This window comes from Oreochromis niloticus, linkage group LG18, assembly GCF_001858045.2.
Source record: "Oreochromis niloticus isolate F11D_XX linkage group LG18, O_niloticus_UMD_NMBU, whole genome shotgun sequence".
Lineage (NCBI taxonomy): Eukaryota > Metazoa > Chordata > Actinopteri > Cichliformes > Cichlidae > Oreochromis > Oreochromis niloticus.
The window spans coordinates 16,434,132-16,453,425 of record NC_031982.2 but is presented as its reverse complement, the minus strand read 5'-3'; the positions used below and the strand labels follow the sequence as shown (position 1 = coordinate 16,453,425).

General features: G+C 41.8%; 1 long non-coding RNA gene across 1 annotated transcript; it reads right to left on the bottom strand.

Annotated features, from left to right (window-relative positions):
* Positions 1 to 5,132: 5,132 nt before the first annotated feature.
* LOC112842957 (uncharacterized) lies at positions 5,133 to 7,842 on the bottom strand. Its single transcript, XR_003215047.1, has 2 exons — positions 6,798 to 7,842; positions 5,133 to 6,323 (listed from the first exon to the last, which is right to left on the bottom strand). It is a non-coding gene; the product is annotated as an uncharacterized LOC112842957 (long non-coding RNA).
* Positions 7,843 to 19,294: the final 11,452 nt, after the last annotated feature.

The following is a 19,294-nucleotide window of genomic DNA, read 5'->3' as shown; positions in this document are numbered from 1 at the left end:
GTCAGACGCGTGCGGCTTCGACGATGACAGATGGAGGAGAGCTGTCCCTCCGTCGATCGGCAGGCTTCATTTTAGAATGAATAAATCTGAATTTCGGCCCCTCCCGTAATTACAAGCGTTGCTTTATTTGACAGCTCTATGCGTTTGCTGATGGGAGTGTGCTTGTTTGTGCGTTTGGTGGGTGGTGGCACCGACCAGGTGACAGCTTGATTTCATTTTTACATGGACACGAATGCATTGCATTGTGTAGCGTGACTCTTGCTTTCCTGTGTTTAGCACCAGTATTCACCTGGAACTGCAGCTGGGTGTAAACATGCTAGTCATCGCAGCGTTTCCCTCCCCTCACCTGCTGTGCCGTGAGCAAAATGTTGCAAAGTTGTTCTGTATGCAACCCTGCACTCTGACCTCTTGTGGACGAAGGGCAGGATCCTCATAAGGAATTCTCAGGCCTGGTCTCTCCGTTCTTTGATAAATGAATCCTGGTGGACCTTTTGTGTGTTTCCAGCTGTTTCATAAACCCATCACCACCATTCACATCACCAGCATCGAGGCCTTGCCATGTTTCTTTTCACGCCATGTTGAGGCAGACTACCACAGAATAGGGGAGGCTGCCATCAAGGAGTTCTTTGAGGTGTTCTTAATCTGCTACAGCATTTAGATGGGTGGTCTACATTTACATCTTCCACATGAACACCAGGACTCGAGGTGTACTGTTACCACATGGCTTCACCTGCTGATTGTAGCTGATTGGTGCATATTTTTGCAAATATGCTAATTTTTATATCGATCGCGTACCAAATAAATACAGGGCCATTACTGCTGATACTTTCAACTTATTAAGGCAGCTATAGGGAAGAGCAGTGTGTCATGACTTATGAGTTAAATCATCCTCAATTTGCAAATTCTGAACACATTTTGTTGACCACTGAATTACTGTGATTTTTACTATCCACAATAATGAGTTAACACATCTTTTGGCTTTTTATGTTTGGTGAAAGTGGGTTTTATGGATACCTGGGATATAAATGTGCCTGTTTCTTGAGCACTTTGGGTCAACCTCTGTTGTTTAAATGTGTTATAGGATATAAATATATAACCACAAAAAGGGTCAGACATTTTTCATAGTGCATGTTTGTGGTATATTTGTTCATTTCCAAAAACACAGTTAATTTACACACAATTCAGTGAGCTACATACTGAACTTGGAGGATGGAAGCGTCGATCATATCATGCTAGTGTTGACACAATAGCAGTGCCAACGTTGGTATCGATACTATCGATATTTGGACCAACCAGACCAACATTTAAGAGTATAAAAAACATAAGAAAACAAAATAAAAGATGTTGCCCACAGGTGGCAGGTGGTCCACTTGGCCTATTACCCATAATCTGACTCTTCCTCAATTGCACTCAGTGCTACCAGGGACCTCTAAAAGGCACTCAAGATGCCTGGGGGGGCTCTTTTGGCTCTTTTGGCCTGAACATCCTTGGGGAGAAAACACCTATTAGGATATGAACTTGTTTTCCTACACAGTCTTATTTTCTGTCGGCCTAACCAAAGGACAGACTTTCACCAGTACCAACAAGGCAACACCTAAAGAAAACATCAGCCTTTAAAACATCACAAAGCTCTTTGTTTGAGCGTATTCTTTTATACACATGTGTGTAAATATGTGCTGTTTGCATAGGTAATGAAGAGGACTTGCTTTACAGTCTGAATACAAGCAAGCTAGCTTACTGCTTTTAGATTATATGCCACGTAGCCTGTTCAGCTGCAAACTCCTGCAAGGATTACCCTTAATTATACTGTTCAACGTGCCGTAAGTTAGTTTGGATCCAACTCAAAGTGAATATTCAGTCAACATGAGCTGGAGCTATGGGTCTGTGTTATGTTAGGCCAGTTCAAAGTTGTTAAAACATGGATTAAGAAGTGTGGTTTGTTGTTTCCCTGCCAAAACGTATGCATTAATCTTGAAAGGTTAATACTGTAAATCTCTTCTGCTTGTGAAAGTATGAGTTGGACAAAAGGATATGATCAGCCAGCCAACCTGCAGACTACAGACAGCCCTGCTGATGTCATGTGTTTGGACCTCAGTGATCAAAGACCAGCAGTTTATATTAGTCAGTTTTTCCGAAGCCACAATACCACAAGTGCTTAATTGTACATTTTTTATTAATATTTTTACTGTTCAAGTTTGTTTTTGTTTTTAATATAAAACTAAATAGAATTTGCTGTAATTGTGATTTAAAGGTCTCAATTATTAGCACATAATTTACAGTCTAAATGTAATTTGCTGAGTTGTTTGTAATAACCTTCCTCCTTCAAAGACAGAAAATAAAAAGGCTTTGAAGAGCGTTTTGTTTTTACCCACAAACAGCCGAAAACAACAGAGCAGGTTGAATGTGAGCAGCACAGATTCTCAAAAACCCTCAAAGAACACGGTGCAAGTGGAGGATGATAAAAAAGGAGAACATCTGGTGAGCAGAGCACGGTGCCAGGACAAGACAAAGCCATGTGTCTGGCAATCATATACCTACACACACACAGGGAACACAAACACACATGCACACAGACCCAAACATTCATTCATGCATGCACACTCAAATCTGCCTGCCCCCAAACTTGCAAACAAGCAAAAAAATAAAAAAAAAAATAAAAAAAATCCCCCCTACACACAGACACACACACACACATATATACACACATACACACCCATACACCTTCACTGTGCCAGCACTCATGCACAGCAGGGTGCAGTTAGAGCGAAAGAAAAAAAAAAGTAGGATGTGATTGGAGAGTCCACTGTTCAGGCAAGACTAATCTGCATACTCAGAGGCTTAGAAGTGAATATGCATGAGAGAATAAAATGATATGCCTTGAAGCAGACCACCCGCTCTCTTTGGATTACTGTACCCACCTCCAAGCCTTTTATCTTCTTGTTGGCATGCAATCAAGCTGATTTAGTGTGCACTTGCTGATGGCTTTACACAACAGATTGGCCTTATAAAGTACATAACCTGTTGAGAAAGAAAAAAATAATAATAATAATGTCACCAAAACAAGAAATAGGTTGATTTGCGCTTAAAATGTCACCAAAAGTGGTTAAAAAAATACTTTTGCCCATATGTTTTTTGGCCATAGTTTTTTATGTCTGATTCTGGTAACTGTAAGTAGATTCAACCAGCTGCAGACAGAGAAGCAAAACAGAGAAAATGAATATTTGGAAGAAGTGCACAGTATTAGACACAGAGCTCTGATGACCCATCAAATATTGAAGAAATGTCTGCTGGAACCGTGAATTCCCATTTCAGACAGACTTCCTCTAAGACTGTCCCTGCCAATGAATGAATATTTCATTTCAGAAAATAAAGTGGCCCTGAGAGGCACCATTACCAAACTCTAATGTCAGGGGAAAACATTCTCCACGTTTAGCTGAAAGTTAGGGTGAAATGATAAGAGCCGTCCATGCATAACACAATCTGATGGGGTAATGCATTGGCATCACATTAGCATGACTGTATTTGACTGAATGACTCTGTGTGTGTGTGTGTGTGTGTAGGTTTTCCCAAATGACTAAAATGAGAAACTGGAGAACTCAAAGCGCATGGCTTTTCAATTTATCATCTTCCTCATTTAGTGAGAAGAAACAAAAGTCAAAGATGTTTAAAACTCACCTCACATGCAGTTCGAGCTGTGGTTTGACGCTTTGGGGCAGTAATCTAATTTTGAAGAAAAAAAGCATGCAATATGTTTGAATTATGGGCAGCACAGTTGTGGAGAGGTTAGCGGGTTTAAGATTAGCCTTGTGATGACCTGTCCAGGGTGTACCCTGCCTTTCACCCTGTGTCTGCTCCAGGCTCTGCTGCCCCTAGAGTAATATGTGCAGAGTCTGGTTCAGCAAAGTCATGTTGGATTAAGCGATGTCCTACCTGAAGAATATGGTGTAAGAATGACAGACAGAATAGCAAACAGTGCTTAACAAATTTAATAAACCACCACCTGGTGTGAGGTTTATGCCCTAAATTAACAGTGCTGGTAATTTGCCAATTCCCCAAATCATTTTTTTAATGTTTGTCTAATAATAATAATAATTCACCAGTCTGTGCAAGCTATTTAATCAAGATGATGTTTTAAAGCTAAAATATAATTATTGTTATCCATCAATTTTCAAATTCACTGTTTTACAAAAAAGCAGAAAAAATAATGAAGCACATTATTATTTTTGATTAAGGTGCCAAATTACATTGTTTTTAAAAAAAATTATTTTATTGGTTAAATATTAAGCTTTAGTAATTTATGTCTTCTCAGACAAGTCCAGTGTGCTCAAATTTGGTTATAAAAACATGAATTTGGTTAAATATCATTTTAACGTATTTAGTTTTAAACTTGTTTTTGACAGATTTCTAAACTATTGTAGGTCCACTCTGTCCTTTCTCCAAAAACATTAAGTTAAAAAAAAACAATTTTAAATCCTGAGTGGTGAGACCACAGGAATGTTTCCTGCTTTCAATTCATCTTCGCTGAGTTTAAGTGTCGAGGAAGCGGTGGCATTCCTGCAGCTTGTTTGCGTCTGTCTTCTTTAATTGTACACAGAGTTCTCCAGATTCACTGTCTTTTACTAATAACAAGTTTAAGCAATGTTGTGCTGAAATTGTTGAAGTATTTGCCCATGCACCTTCCACTTCCACCTATTTATACCCACTCATGTATAGCACTGTATTTATGTAATGCTTTTCACAGCATCAGAGTCACATTAGTCAATTAGTCTAACATGCGTGTTTATGGGAAGGAAGCTGAACCTGTGCGATTCAGCCTGGGTTCAAACCATCAAACAACTTGCTGTGAGGCGACCATTTTAACCACTATGCCACCAAGCATGTTACCCAGCTGTTCCCAGTTAGCATGTATAGTTGTGCTGTTTTTAAAGAACTTCACAAGTCTTCCCATCTTTTGCGTACGCCATCTGAACTAAAAAAAAAAGAAGAAGGAGAAAGAGAGTAGTACGTGGATTGCAATAAAATCACGTGGGGTTATTAAACTATTTTTTCTGTTTCAATATTTGACACTTTCACTTTGGTTTAAATCATTAGCAAATAATTGCATTTTGTTCTAATACATATTTTATACATACTTTATTTGTTTTGGTTTACACATTCCTGCTGAAGGAGCTTGAATTTTCTTTCCACTGGATGCGACCCGTACCACTTAATTCTCTTCCATTACATTTATTTAACAGCATTATTTACTAACTCCTTGGCTGAGGGTTGTTTAAAGTTTACATAGAAAACAAACAATCACCTTATAAATTATGCATTATATTGGAATACACTACCTAAGCAAGCCAGTGTTCAGTGCTCAGACTGAATCGAAATTAAGTGGTGGTGCAGCTGCATACAGTAGGATTCAATTGTGAGGGAAAACTGGATGCTGTTTTGGCCTTTTATGACTACATTTAAGTGAAGGGAGACTGGAGGAAAAAGAGCCTGTAAGAAGTCACACAGCAACTCATCACAAACACATTTCATGTGTACAGCAAGCTACACTGCATTGCCAAAAGTATTCAGTCACTCATCCAAATAATTAAATTAAGAGGTTCCAAGCACTTCCATGGCCACAGGTGTATAAAATCAAGCACCTAGGCATGCAGACTGCTTCTAAAAACATTTGTGCAAGAAGGGGTCGCTCTCAGTGACTTCCAGCGTGGTGCTGTGATAGGATGTCACCTGTGCAATATTCCAAATTCAGCTGTTAGTGGTTTTCTAAAAAAAAAGTAGAAGTGATTGGGAATAACAGCAACACAGCCACAAAATCACAGAGAGGGGTCAGCAGAGTGTGCAGAGGCCCCCAAACGTAATGTTCAGATTAGCTCAAGAACAGTGCGCAGAGAGCTTCATGGATTGGACTTCCATGGCCGATCAGCTGGATCCAAGCCTTATATCACCAAGTAGAATGCAAAGCGTTGGATGCAGTGGTGTAAAGCACGCCGCCACTGGACTCTAGAGCAGTGGAGCTGTGATCTCTGGAAGGACAAGTCACGCTTCTCTGTGTGATAATGATGAGTCTGCGTTTAGCAGTAGCCACTTTGTGGGAACAGTTTGAAGATGGCTCCTTCCTGTTCCAACATGACTGTGCACCAGTGCACAAAGTAAGGTCCATAAGGACGATGAGTCCTTCTCATCCAACATCAGTGTCTGTCATCACAAATGTGCTTACGGAAGAACAGTCAAAAATTCCCATAAACACTCCTAAACCTGTGGAAAGACTTCCCAGAAGAGCTGAAGCCGTTATAGCTGCAAAAGGTGGGCTGACATCATATTAAACCCTATGGATTAAGAACTCAAGTTAATATGCATGTAAAGACCAATGATAAATACTTTTGGCAGTATAGTGTACATATGACTTAAATAAACAGTAAGCAATAGACAATAATTACAATGCTAATTAGATTCATTATCATAACCAGTTATATATTCACTATCCATCATTTTGGTTACATTTAATAGACAGCAAAGTAGAATAAAAACTGATGTAATAACAACAATGACTGACAGTGTCACACTAAATGAGACATTCATATGAGTCATACATGTGAGATAACCCCAACTACAATAAGACATGTAGTCACCATCGTCTTAACATAGAAGGTTGGAGTGTGTGGTACAGGAGCAGCAGAGTTTTAGAGCAACAAGAGCATGCAGACGCTTTGCCCAACATCCTGCCTTCAATCATTTTTTAGTGTGTGTTTGCATTTAGACACAGTCACTGACACAAATGTCAGAGCGTGCACGGTGTATACCGAGAGGAGCAGTAGAGGTCATCGCTGAGTAACAACACCTGCAGAATCTCTGCTTCCCCTTCTACCCTTGAATTCTCCTGGCACAGAAAGAAAAGACAAAGAGAGGGTGAGATCCAGAAAAAGATGTCCGTGGTGTGGAAATAGTTAAAGCCATAAAGACGTACAGTACCTCAGCCCTGACCCCATGCCCTCCTAGGCATCCCTCTGCGCAGAATTCTTATTCCCTACCAAACTGACAAAGTGTTTTTAATCTTTTCTTTCCCTCTCTCCTGGAGATTGGGGAAACAAAAATCAATAGCTCCTGGCAGGCGATCTAGCAGGCTGGTGAATTACAGGGTCTACGCTGCAACCAGAGCGCTGCATCACAGGGACCTTGGAATGAGAGACCTTGGGAGAGACATCAGAGACACAAAGGTTGCAGGGTCACTCTGGGTCCGCAGTCTGAGGAGAGAGGTATTTACTGCCTCGGCCAGCTCGCCGCTATGAAAAATAACTGCCACTCAGCACAGAGAGGGATGGCTGAGGTGAGAGAGGGAGACAGACAGGCAGGGAGCCTGGTGGTGTTTGTATAAGCAGCTTAAATGTTGGTAGCTGCAATACGTGTATAACACGCGTTATGTGCTATGTGCCGCACAGGTATGATGTCAGGCTGGAGACTAATGCTTTTTCCCTTCTTTCTCGCAAACAGGAAATGATTCATTAGCGTTTGGTGATTTAGAACGTGGCAGCGCTGGCCGATCAATATGCATGGGCCCATCTGTCAATACGTGATTTCTGCTGGTAATTAGCCGATGTGGGCCAGTGGTTGTGAATATTGCCTGGCAACTGACAGCCTGGTTGTTTCTGTCATCACTTGGGGGGTGCACAGGTGGTGGCAGCTCACAGTCGATCAATAAAATACTGTGCTTCAAGGCCCAAACCAGCTTCATAAAGACATCTACTGTGATAAAATATGGGGTTTAGAGGCGGTTCCAAATTTTCATTTCATTATAAAGGAGGGTCCAGATTTATGGCCAAAGAGTCAAAGATATTCAGTTATGAGACACAAATAACACCAATGAAAATTACAGGTTTAAATGAATGTTTCTGCAAACGTGCATTTCTGTATCCAAGGCACTATTGAGAAAATGTGTCAGATCACTCAATTATAACTGCTCAAGACAGCTGGCAGCAAGACAATTAAGAGTGTGAAAATGATAATGATGATTATGATGGAGATTTTTTTTAAATTGCTTTGTTTTCAAAGCAGGAAGAGCTTTACGGGCATTATGTGCAACCCCGAGTTTGTAGCTACAACTGATAGGAATTTCAGCATTGCTTCAACTGTTGGCTTAAAGTAAATCTAATAATTACCCTCCTATTATTCTCCACCAAAAACTATGCATATTTAAATCTTTTATTCTACTAAATAATCACAGAGCATGTTCCTTTAAAGGCTGAGGGAAACATATTAGGTTACATTTACCAACCAAATAATTTGTCATGGAACCAACAAGCATTTGTCGCAAGTCAGCCAACACAACCACATTGACTTGAAGAATGGGATGCCATCCCACAGCAGTATGTGACCAAGCTGGTGACCAGCATGAGGAGGAGATGCCAGGCTGTTGTGGCTGTGTATGATCCTTCCACATGCTACTGAGGCCTCCTGCTTGTCAAATGAATAAATTATTAAATTGCCAGTATGTGTTGTTCTTTTCGACTTCAATCAGATCCAATAAATGAGACCAAAAAATAGTCAGCAGAATAAGTGATTTGGCAGAGAAGATTTTATCTTTTTTGGGGGGGGGGGGGGGTGCAACTGATATACTCGACTCTGCTGGTCAACCCACAAATCCATTTTCCTCACAAATGTGGCACCAACAGGAAATAAATAGGCTTTCCAGTGGTATAAGATTTATTACCAAGAAGCATTGTTGCAACAAAAATACAAGAAATAGTCACCCAAACCCAATTTTCCTTACTTTTTGTGCTAAGTTTATATACCATTAAAGTGGTCAAAATTAAACATCTTTAAAGTTTCAGCTGATAAGGTCAGCTGAGGCTTCAGTTCAAACACTTCATTTCTGGCGGGTTTTTTTTAACCCTTGGATCTGAATGATGTCAACAAAAGCTCTAGCTATGAGCAGAGAAGTTGAGAAATTTATGAGGGGCAGCCAATCAGAAGAAAGCTGCCTTAAAAAGTGAGTATGTAGGCCTTTTGTTACACAGGACTGTGTAGGTCCATCTGGTAACCACCAGTCATGAGGAAAATGTATGTATTTCTTGACCCGTTACGAGTGGTAGTTGCTAGCATAAAATTGGTTGCAAAGAGGTATAAGGTGCTGCACCAGAAACTTCTTTTCAGTTGCTTAAGTCAGTGACAGAATACCACAGTTTGTTTAGTTTGCATGAAATATCCCGACTTGTCTGCACACACTTCCCAACTACTCACCTTCAAAGTACAAGCTGCACCTTTTGAAATGTGCTGGTAACGGCAGTAAAGCAAACAGGTTGGCATTTACATGCAAAGCACGAGCCAGCAACCGAAACGCTCACAAGCAGGTTGGTGCACCCCCCTCTTTAAGACCAATTTCAGGGGACAAACAGGAACCATTTGCGAAACATTTTTGGAGTACACAATTTGCCCTAGTGGTGGTTGTTAGCTGAAGGTCGCTCGTCTGTTTCTAGACCTCCGTGAATGGGCCTTTAGCAGTCAGTTTCACAGCAACTACTCGCAACCAGTCAGAGAAAACATATTTTTCCCTAGCAGAGGTTGCCAGGAGGTTGCAGACTGGTTGCAGATGGTTGAGGCGTTAAAGGGAGAGGAGCTGAAATGGCATTTTTCAGGCAGAGTGGACTGATGGGCTGTCCAAAACTAAAAAAGAGATAATTTGAATTTTGACTCTCAAACTTCAGTAAAAAGAATAAAAAAATAGCACTGGAAATAATAGATCACCTTTAAAAATTTAAAGGTGGATTCAGGATTGGGCTTGCTGCGCACAGACTGCAACATGATGCAAAAATGATCACCAAGAGACACAAAATGCCTACACAGGGAGACAAAACAACCATCAACAGAAACAAAAATGATTACAAAAGACAGGGCTGCTCTGTGCCTCTTTCAGTGTGGGTGTCTTGCACCTAGTATGTAGGAGGCATTGCTGGCCTCCTGCAGCTACAGACCCATTGTCTTATAAACCATCCACAATCATCACACACTGTAAAGCGGGGCTGTAGGAAAAACAAAAGTGACCAAAATACTCATGTTTTTATTACTCTGTCCAGAAACTGTACATACCATAAGGTCATATCTTAAAGAGTTGAATTTCTTGAGCTCCTTAACACCTAATTACCCAGAGCTAGCCGTCAAATTTAGATATATTGATTTCGTTTAGGCCTCAATTCGTTTTCCGCTACACTTGTAGCAGCAGTATAAGGGGTTTATTGAACTGTGCTGCCTTATGTCAATAAAACAATTGCTCTAAACATTAAATCCAGAGAAATTTGCATTTGCTCTTAAACTGTTTATCTTCAGCGCAACACCTGAGCTGTGACATATGTTATAATCCTTCATTTAATCCTCACAATATGTGTCCAGGTTCATAAGTTCACTCAGAAAGAAAAGCCGACAAGCAGTGCTGGTGTAAACTCCTGCAGAAGGATGCCTCTCTGTCTCTCACTGGCATTTGCATATTAGAGTGTTTTCTGGGGAAAATGAGCTGTAGAAATTAATTCAGGATTAATTGGTGCCTTTATCTCGTTAGGACAATCTAATTTAGGGGATGATGGAATTGTTTAGACTCCCTTTTGCATAATTGGATTGCGGTGAATGGCTGTCATTACCGTCTTTTTAGCATCGTCTGTGGGCCCCCTCTCTCTCTTGCAGGCCCCAGCCTCATAAAGAGCAATCATGTGTTACGCCAGTGTTTTGCTAACCCCTGGAACACACCAAGCACGCTGCAAGAGGCAAGCATGTGGCTAACCGCGCAGCAGTGATTAACTCTCTTTTCAGAGCCATTAGCATTACAGCAAGCAGCACACTGTTGGGGAGATTTCACATGAACACATAGGCGCACGGCTAACAGCACAGCGATCATCGCCTGTTGGAGACAGCAATTAGTTTTTAGTCTCAGCCCCTGTTATGTTCTGTGGTTTGTGTTTCTGACAGCATTACCTGATCGCCCCCCCCCCCGGAGGAGCTGGACGTGACATCTCAAAAATCTCTCAATGCTTTTTGAGAGGCTTTCATTTTCCTTTCTTTTCTTGTCCAGTGCATTTCCGACACATTTCACCCTTTCATTACTTCCACAATATCTCCGAGACAGTGTGCTGTTTTGGTTTTTTTTCAACGTGGGATGAAAATCAATAGTAAAGGAGCAGAGCTCATGTAAAAGATCACTCACTGGAATACCTGATCTTCTCACTTCAACAACATTGATGTAACTATGGAAACAAGTTCTCAGGATGAACGGGGATATGCCTATCTACTGACAAAAGGCTTCTTTATGTCTCTCCCAGCCAGTTACCCCATGCCACAGCACAAGAGAAGCTTATATCTGGTGCTCCCCCACTATGATACTGTCATTATTTTTCTGAAAGCACAAATTGTTTAGATATTATTCTGCGGCCGCTCTCTGGTAAACAAGGCTGAGTGAAATCTAATCTATGGTGCTGATACTCAGGCTGTGCCAGGCTAATTGAGTTGATGTAGTCTGTCCTTCTAGGAGCTGGTCATACTGTAAAGACAGACTCTATCAAGTCATATAGCTCATGTATCGTACTTACTAGACATGTCTTGCTTTTATATTGTCACTAGGAGTGTCATGAGTCTCCAAATCCAAACAGTTTGGTTCACACCTTAGACAGTGTTTAGGGGGGAAAAAAGATCTTTTTAGCATGTATTTTCATTTCATTGTTACATAAAGAATCTCCACATGGCAAAGGCCTCACTCACACAGGCGTAGAGACCACTTGGCAATTCACTGACAACCTCCACTAACTAGGGAAAAATGAAACATGGAAAAGCGCTACACAAGGCAGAGAAACAGTGGTGCACAAAAGGCACAATTTTTACTTTCATAGTGAAGAATTTTCGTTTCACAACAGCTCGACTAATAATCAGAAAGTGCTTCCAATGAAGTTGTTATCTTTTATATAAACTACAGGCGCCGTCTGCGAGTAACCAAAGCCATTGAAAGCAGGTTATTAATATAGCACTTCTTTCCCACCAGTTTTACCTAGCGACAGCAAGCAACTTCCCACAGCTACTTGCCAACAGGTCTGCTATATACATTGTTCTCTAGCAATGTTTATAGTCTAGCAGTGGAACAATGAGTGCCTTTAGGTCTTTGTGACTGAGGATAAGCAGTTGATTTGACTATGACTAAAACGAAATCAAAATGTGCTGGTTTGAAGACAACAACTTCAAGCAAACACTCACAACCAGTGGAGGAGAGCTCATTTTTCCTAACAACCAGTGGTTGCCGGGGAGTCACCAAGCAGTCTCTAAACCTGTGTGACTTGGGCCTAACTAGGATAAGCAATTTCTGCACTACTATGATTCATGCTAGATGTAGGCAGCTTCTTTTAATAACAATAAGAATAAAACTTTGTCTTTTACCACAAAGCTTGGCTGCTACAGTTAATCGCAATCACGATATCTTCTGTTTATGTCAAGATCTGTAGGCTACAGATTGTGTGGCGCTGAATGTGGACCCAAATGGAGACAAAACACTGAGGACAAGATAGAAAGGGAAACGCTAAACAGCCTAAAATAATCCTGACTTACAGTTCATCTACCACGCCCGTCACATAATCCTTCTGCTTTGTTTGTGTTATGTTCATGTTGCTGCATTTAGGTTTTACAACATTGGCATTTTTATAGACGCCTCCATTAGCAACCTATTGAGAGCTTAATAGCAGTGGCAACTGGTTGGGTGGGTATAGAGGGGTAAGAAGTATCACAGTTTTGTATTTTCTAAATAAGGACACAGATGTCAGCAGATTCCTGGAGGGAGATTGCTGAAACTATCGGAATGGATGTGAGGGAATCTATAAACAAGTGGAAAAACCTGGGGGACGAATATGTTTGCCTCCGGAAAAAAACGAGGAAAAAAAACTGACCACAACAAAGAGCTGGGGCCCAGGAAGGAAAACAATTGAAGCATTTTATTTTTTTAAACTGGTTGGCGTCGCATATGAAACACTGGGACACCACCACACAGTAATTAACTCGTAATATACCACACGCAAGCATAAATGTGGGCAACAACATCAGCCCCTTAGGTTACATCGTAGGCTCTCCAAAGGTTCCCTGCAGAAGTCTAAATCAGGCCTTACAGGTAACCGACTGAGACACAGCACATCAACGCTGACTGGAACTGTAACAAGAAATACTCTCTATAATCTTTTATGTGTCCCGTTAAAAGTAACTAATGACATAGCTGTCACAAAAATATAATATCAAAAGGCATTTATATGATTACACTAGCTTTTTTTCCGAGCTGGTGTAACAGTAAAAACTTTTCCAGCAGGATTTTCTCCACTTCAGGGGGACGGTTGTTTGCCAAGGGCACAAGTGAAGAGGTGGCCGTGGGGGGGCCTAGAGACCACCAGAGAGTCTGCCAAACCCACCCACCCCACATAAGCATAGTAAAGGCTGTTAGAGAGTTACAAACACACTCATAGAAGTGAAATTACATATGGAAACTCTTCCTTTTGTTTTCTCTGCAGCTGTTGTTCCCACATGGATTCAGTTTATCAGTGGACCAGCACGTTTAAATTGCAATTGTCTTATTAGATTTATCCACGGGAGGTCATGAGAGTCATATTTTTGTGTGGCTTTATGAGTAGATTGTAAAAGGGAGTGAGCAAAAAAATGAACTGTTTGGCCCGCGGAGACTTGCCATGCAAAAATAAAATAAAATAGCAACAATAATAACATAAAATAAAGGGGAGACATGTGTTTGCGAGCCATCCCACTGTTAAATAATGATCCTACTCTGGCCACGCTGATAAAAACTGCCTGGCTCTGCCACTGTTCTTACATATATCAACCCACGCTTCCTCTAACAGTGTTAAAACTGTCTTACCTTATGTCTGCTGTCACTCTCTCTGCCCCCCTCTATGTTCGTCATGCATTCTGTGTCATGTTTTGATGCATTTTAGCCCCCCTCTCCTTTAGTCTGGTGCCATTTCCATTCTTTGCATAAATGCAGTCTAACAGTATTAAGTATTCATGCGTGTTGGGGAAGGTGGTGCCTGTCCTTCAGGGTAAGTGTCAGGCCTGCGTGCGGCACAAGAAAAGCCCCGGGGAGAGGAGAACATTAGGATCCATCAGCCTGACAGACAAATCATTCTCTCATGTAAACATAAATATGAGGGTATGTTTCCACTGCCATCCCACTATCTGTTGCTAGGCTACCTTGCATTAAGCAGTGTAGCTGTCCCTGTTCATTTTGCTCCAGGGATTCCAGCAATACCATCATATAACCTGCTGAGTCTTAATGAGAAGGCCTGCTCATATGAGTGGATATGAACATGGCGAGATGTGAAATTTATTCAAAACGCAGGATTTCAGCTGTCTGTCAGCGCAGAGGCGGCGCGGAAATGTTTATGAAGCTGAAGTGTTTGGGGAAAAAAGAAGCTTTGAGGGAAATATTTCTCTGCCTACTGCACAAACACACCTGACACAAGAAAAGGTCACAACGGATCAGCGCACGCTCACACGCATGCGCGCGCGCGCACCGACGCGGCACGCACGAGCACACACACAGCAAACAATATGTGACGCCGAGCTCCATAAAGGTCATTTGTTGTGGAGAAATCACTGATCCCCAAATGCATTAACAAAGTCAATTAACTATTCTCCCACAAAGAAGAAAGAAGCCCATCTCCAATAAAAATAGAGCGCGCAGCGTCGTCCAGGCACCCCCACAATTACAACAACTGCGTCCCCAGATAATCATGTGCGCTGTAAATGGGGGGGAGAGAAAGACAGTGGAAGGCAATGGTCACTGTGAAGAAAGAGCAAGGAGATGAGGGAGAGGAGCGCCAAACAGCTGGTTTGAATAGATTGTGTGTGGGATGAATTAAAAAGTTGAACCTTTCCCTGGCTGTATTCAGATGTCTGCCTCCTGGTGATTAATCATGGCCGTCAGGACCTGTAATCCTTTTCAATGGGAAACAAATGCAGCTACTGTCCTCTCTTCTGCAAAAGCGCCCAGGGCCCAGGGCCACAAGCCCGCCCGCCTGGTCACAATACCTGAACCACAAGAGGAGGCACCCAGGGGAGCATGGATGTGCGGACACACTGTAATCTGCTCCAAACATGATGGGATGAACAAAAACAGTGGATTTCAACAAAACTGTGGCATCCTTCACTGGTTGTCTACATCCTTTTTGTATCTCACAGTCAATAGTTGAGTCTTTTGGCGCAGCTTCAGGTCCGACTGGTCGAACATAACTGAAGCAGCTATTTTTTTTTTTTAAAGCATCTTTTTTAGCTGCAGGATCCTCTTTTTGAAACAGAAGAAGGGATGTAAAGGGGCTTGCGAATGGTGTCAGGGCATGTGACAGGATTTCAGATGACAGGGGAGTTTTCTCTCTGACTGATATCGGTCCTCTCCGCTCGCAGCTGCTTTAGTCACTGAACTTCATGTCACGCTCCTACATGGTGGTAAACAGCTGATCTAGTTTCGAAAAAGACAGTGAGAAAGTCAAGAGCCAGCAACATCGAGAGCCCCGGAGAAGAAAGTATGTCATCAGCATAAAAATAGAAGCCCGCTAACGAATTCCTAATCATATCCCCCGTGTCCTCGAGGGGCTATGCTAAAGAGGTTAAAACAACGAGCCGGTAGATGAGAATGTGTGGCGCATTTGCTCGAGAGATTATTTCCTGGCATTTCAAAGGTTTACACAGTTATTGATTGTTAAATACACCATTATCTCCACAGAATTGCACAGCGTGACTATTCTCTGTGCAGCCGTGTATCCTATCTGTAAATGTTAAAAAGTGCAATAATTGAGAGTGATTCCTCCCCGGTTTCTAACACCAGATAGGATTTGAGGGCTGCTCTGCACCTCCTTCGCCAATCAATCAAGCAAAAAAAAAAAAAAGTAAAAAAGATAACTCGCAAGCACTCAAAAGCGTCGCTCTCGACTTAAGCTCGGCTGAATCAAGTAATGCCTGTGCGGCTTTTTACGAGTGAATAAATTGAACGCCCCTCAAAAGAGAAGCCCCCATACTGATCCTAATGGTGTATGTGACCTCTGAGTAATCACCTGAAAAAAACTTAGCATTAAAAAAATCCATTGTAACCAACAAAAGGCAAATGTCAGTGTTCCCACTGTGTGAAAGAGTGCTTTTATATGTGTGAAAGGTTGTGAGGGTAGTAATTCAGTGTGGCTGCAGAAGGTGGTGCATGTTGGCAGCGCGGCAGAGTGTGGAGAATGGGCCACGGCCGGCCGTTTCCAGCGCCTTTGTGTGTCTCTGTTTGACCAGGCGTCTCCTGGTCCACAGGAGCACAGCTTCAACACATCTAGCAAAAGAACAAAGAGGCCATTATCAGCTGTATCTCATCTCCACCCTGCCTCAACTCAATGACACCCGGGGACAAACAGCGGCAGGGCCCGGCCGCCCAGCTTTGCCGGGGCACTCAGTCTGAAGCGGACACTGAAGCGGACTGGGAGGTCCATTAAGCACAGAGGCGACACCTTAGCTGTGGACAAACATCAACACAAAAGCATGCGGCGCTGGTTGCCAGGGAGATGGGAGAAAACAGAGTGCAGTGCAAGTGGTGACAAAGAGAAGGAGGGGTCAGGCGTGATGGGCCGCTGCCAGCTGAAAAGCCTCTGCAAAGTGAAACACAACACCCTTTTTTTTTACTTTGGGTCGCAAACATTGTGAAGGCTCCATTCACCGACACTCTGAGGAATCACTGTGCCAACAAGTCAGCTGCAGAATTATCTGCTATAATGAAGGGTGTTTGGTAATGAGAGTCGCTTGGTTTTTATGAGCAGGTAAATATTGTGCACATTTCAGTCTTTACACCATATTATCAAAATGCCAGTGAATCCTCAGATCAACATGGGACAATGCTCAGGAGGTTAAAGCACATAATGCACTGCTGTGATCTGCTGTGAACAAAGGGATTCAGACACTTTAGCAGTTATTTGTGAAAACCAAACATATGTGAATATTTTGACTCTCAGTGTATCATTCAAACACCTGAACAATGCACTGGAAAATTTTTCTTTAAAAAAAAAAACTATGCCCATTTTTTATATTTTCACATAAACTGAAAAGTTAGCTAGTAAGATGAAAAGTATCCTCATGATTTCAACAAAAGGGCTTAAAATGTCTAAACTTTTGGTCACATAGACCACTAGAATATGATGATACACTATATGTACATTGGGCCACTATACAATATGTTGGGCCACACCTTTATCCTTAGAGTTTCCAACTCCTCTGACTTTGTTAAACCACACATTTATTTCAGCATAGACTGTACTATGTTTCTAATTGTGTGCATAAACTGCGAAACTGCAAATGAGTGTGGTGAAGACAGTGTGGCTCAAACTTGTGCTATAAAAATGTCTGTATACATTAACTTACAAAGTTGTAATGAGGATGTTGATTTGAGCACTACACATTCACGTTTTAACAAACGAAAGTAAACATAGTTAAAGTCTATCAATGGATAATTGATCATGACAATGTCTTTTTTCTAATTGCTGAATTTTAGGTCATTTGTACCTTGACTGATTACATTTTCTCACTGGTTTGTTACAAACATGCATGAGTTGAGGTTTTGTGTTTAGAATATTCAAAACTGTGTAGGCCAAATTAATTAGGCCACGCTGAGAAGTCAAACATGCTTGAAGTTTAGCATCGTAAAAAATTGGCCTCATATTCTGCCGACATTTCTTGCTTTCAGTTTTCATTCAGGGCAGGCTGAATGTGGTGATTTATAGTGTATTTCTGCATCACGAGCTCTAGCTGCTCAAGCCTGCTTTCTGACTCTTTTTCACTTACAACCAGCGAATAAAACCTGTCGATACAATCATCCCCTCTAACCTCCGAATCTGACAGCATGTCTACTAAACACTTTCACTATAAGACTCAGAGAAGGAGCTCATTTCTTTCTCTCTCTCTCTCTTTCTTATGGCGTCTTTTCCTCTCCTTTCCTCCTGTACTGCTTGTGTAAATAGCTCTTCCTTCTCTCCACCTGCCTGAGCTGCTGTGGCCTTGTCTGAATCCTCTGAATTCCCAGTCCACTGCAGCGTATCCGGCTGGAAACACCACAGATGCCAACATTTGGTAAGTTTCATAGAAAAAAAGTAAGAAAAAAAAAACAAGGAAAGTGATGGGATAAAGATGTCAGTTATGGCAAATAGAACTCTGTCACACTCCTGTAACATCTCTGTCACTGATTATCAGACCGGAGATTCAAACTCACACTCTCTCCCACACACAAAATGCCGTCCTCGTAAACAGAAGTGTATGATGAGCTCTAAAAAAAGGGAAGGAACGTGTAGCATTACAGGAGGAAGAGGAGAGGAAGTGTAAGCAGCCAAAGCCCCACTCTCCAAAACTCTGAGTAAATATTTGTAGCAAGACTCCTTAGCAGATGCATCCATAGACTGTATGGGTGCAGCTACAGATAATTGCTAATTATTATACGTGTTGTGCATTTATAGTCTAACATACGAAAAAAAGGAAAGAAAAAATTGCATAATTTTGCTCACACAACTGAAGCACAGAGGTCTTGAATTATTTGCTAGATAATTGTAATAAAAATGCTTCACACGCTGATCAAGAGTTCAGCTCAGTGACTGGGATTAGCTGAGCTGAATGCTAACAAGGAGCTAACAGCTAGAGCTTCTTATTTAGGCATTCATCTGTTAGTCAAAGTGACCACGCCCCTGGTAACGGTAACTAACCAGTCACATAGGCCTAGAGACCAGTTGGCAACAATCTGGCAACCATCAATCATGAGAAAAAAAGTGTATTCTCTGAGTGGTTGCTGGTGGTGAAACTTATTGCTAAAGGCCGATTCACACAGGTGACCAGTGACAGGCCAGTGACGCCCTGGTTACTACTGGTCGCTAGAGAAAAAAGTCTATTCTACAACTGGTTGACGAGTGGTCGCTGGAGGTTACTTGACGCCACTAGGATGAAATTGGTTGAAAAGAGGTATACTGTGCTGCACCTCAAAAACATCCTTGTTATTGCTTTGGTAGCTAGCAGGTTACCATGGTCACCAGTAGTTTGAATGGAAAATGCAGACTTCTCTGCAAACGCTCGTCAACTAATCGGGCCAGTCACTTTCAAAGCAGTTGCAGCAATAAGGCACAAATTTCAGTAGGAAAGAAACAGTCTCATTCTGGTTTGCATCAAATTTTTTCCAGTTTTGCTACTGCTCGGAGAGTAAATGATGGCTATTTGCAGAAAAGCCAGTATCTTCTGTGCAAACTAGAGGCAACCCCACCCCACAGGGAGGTTTTTGGTG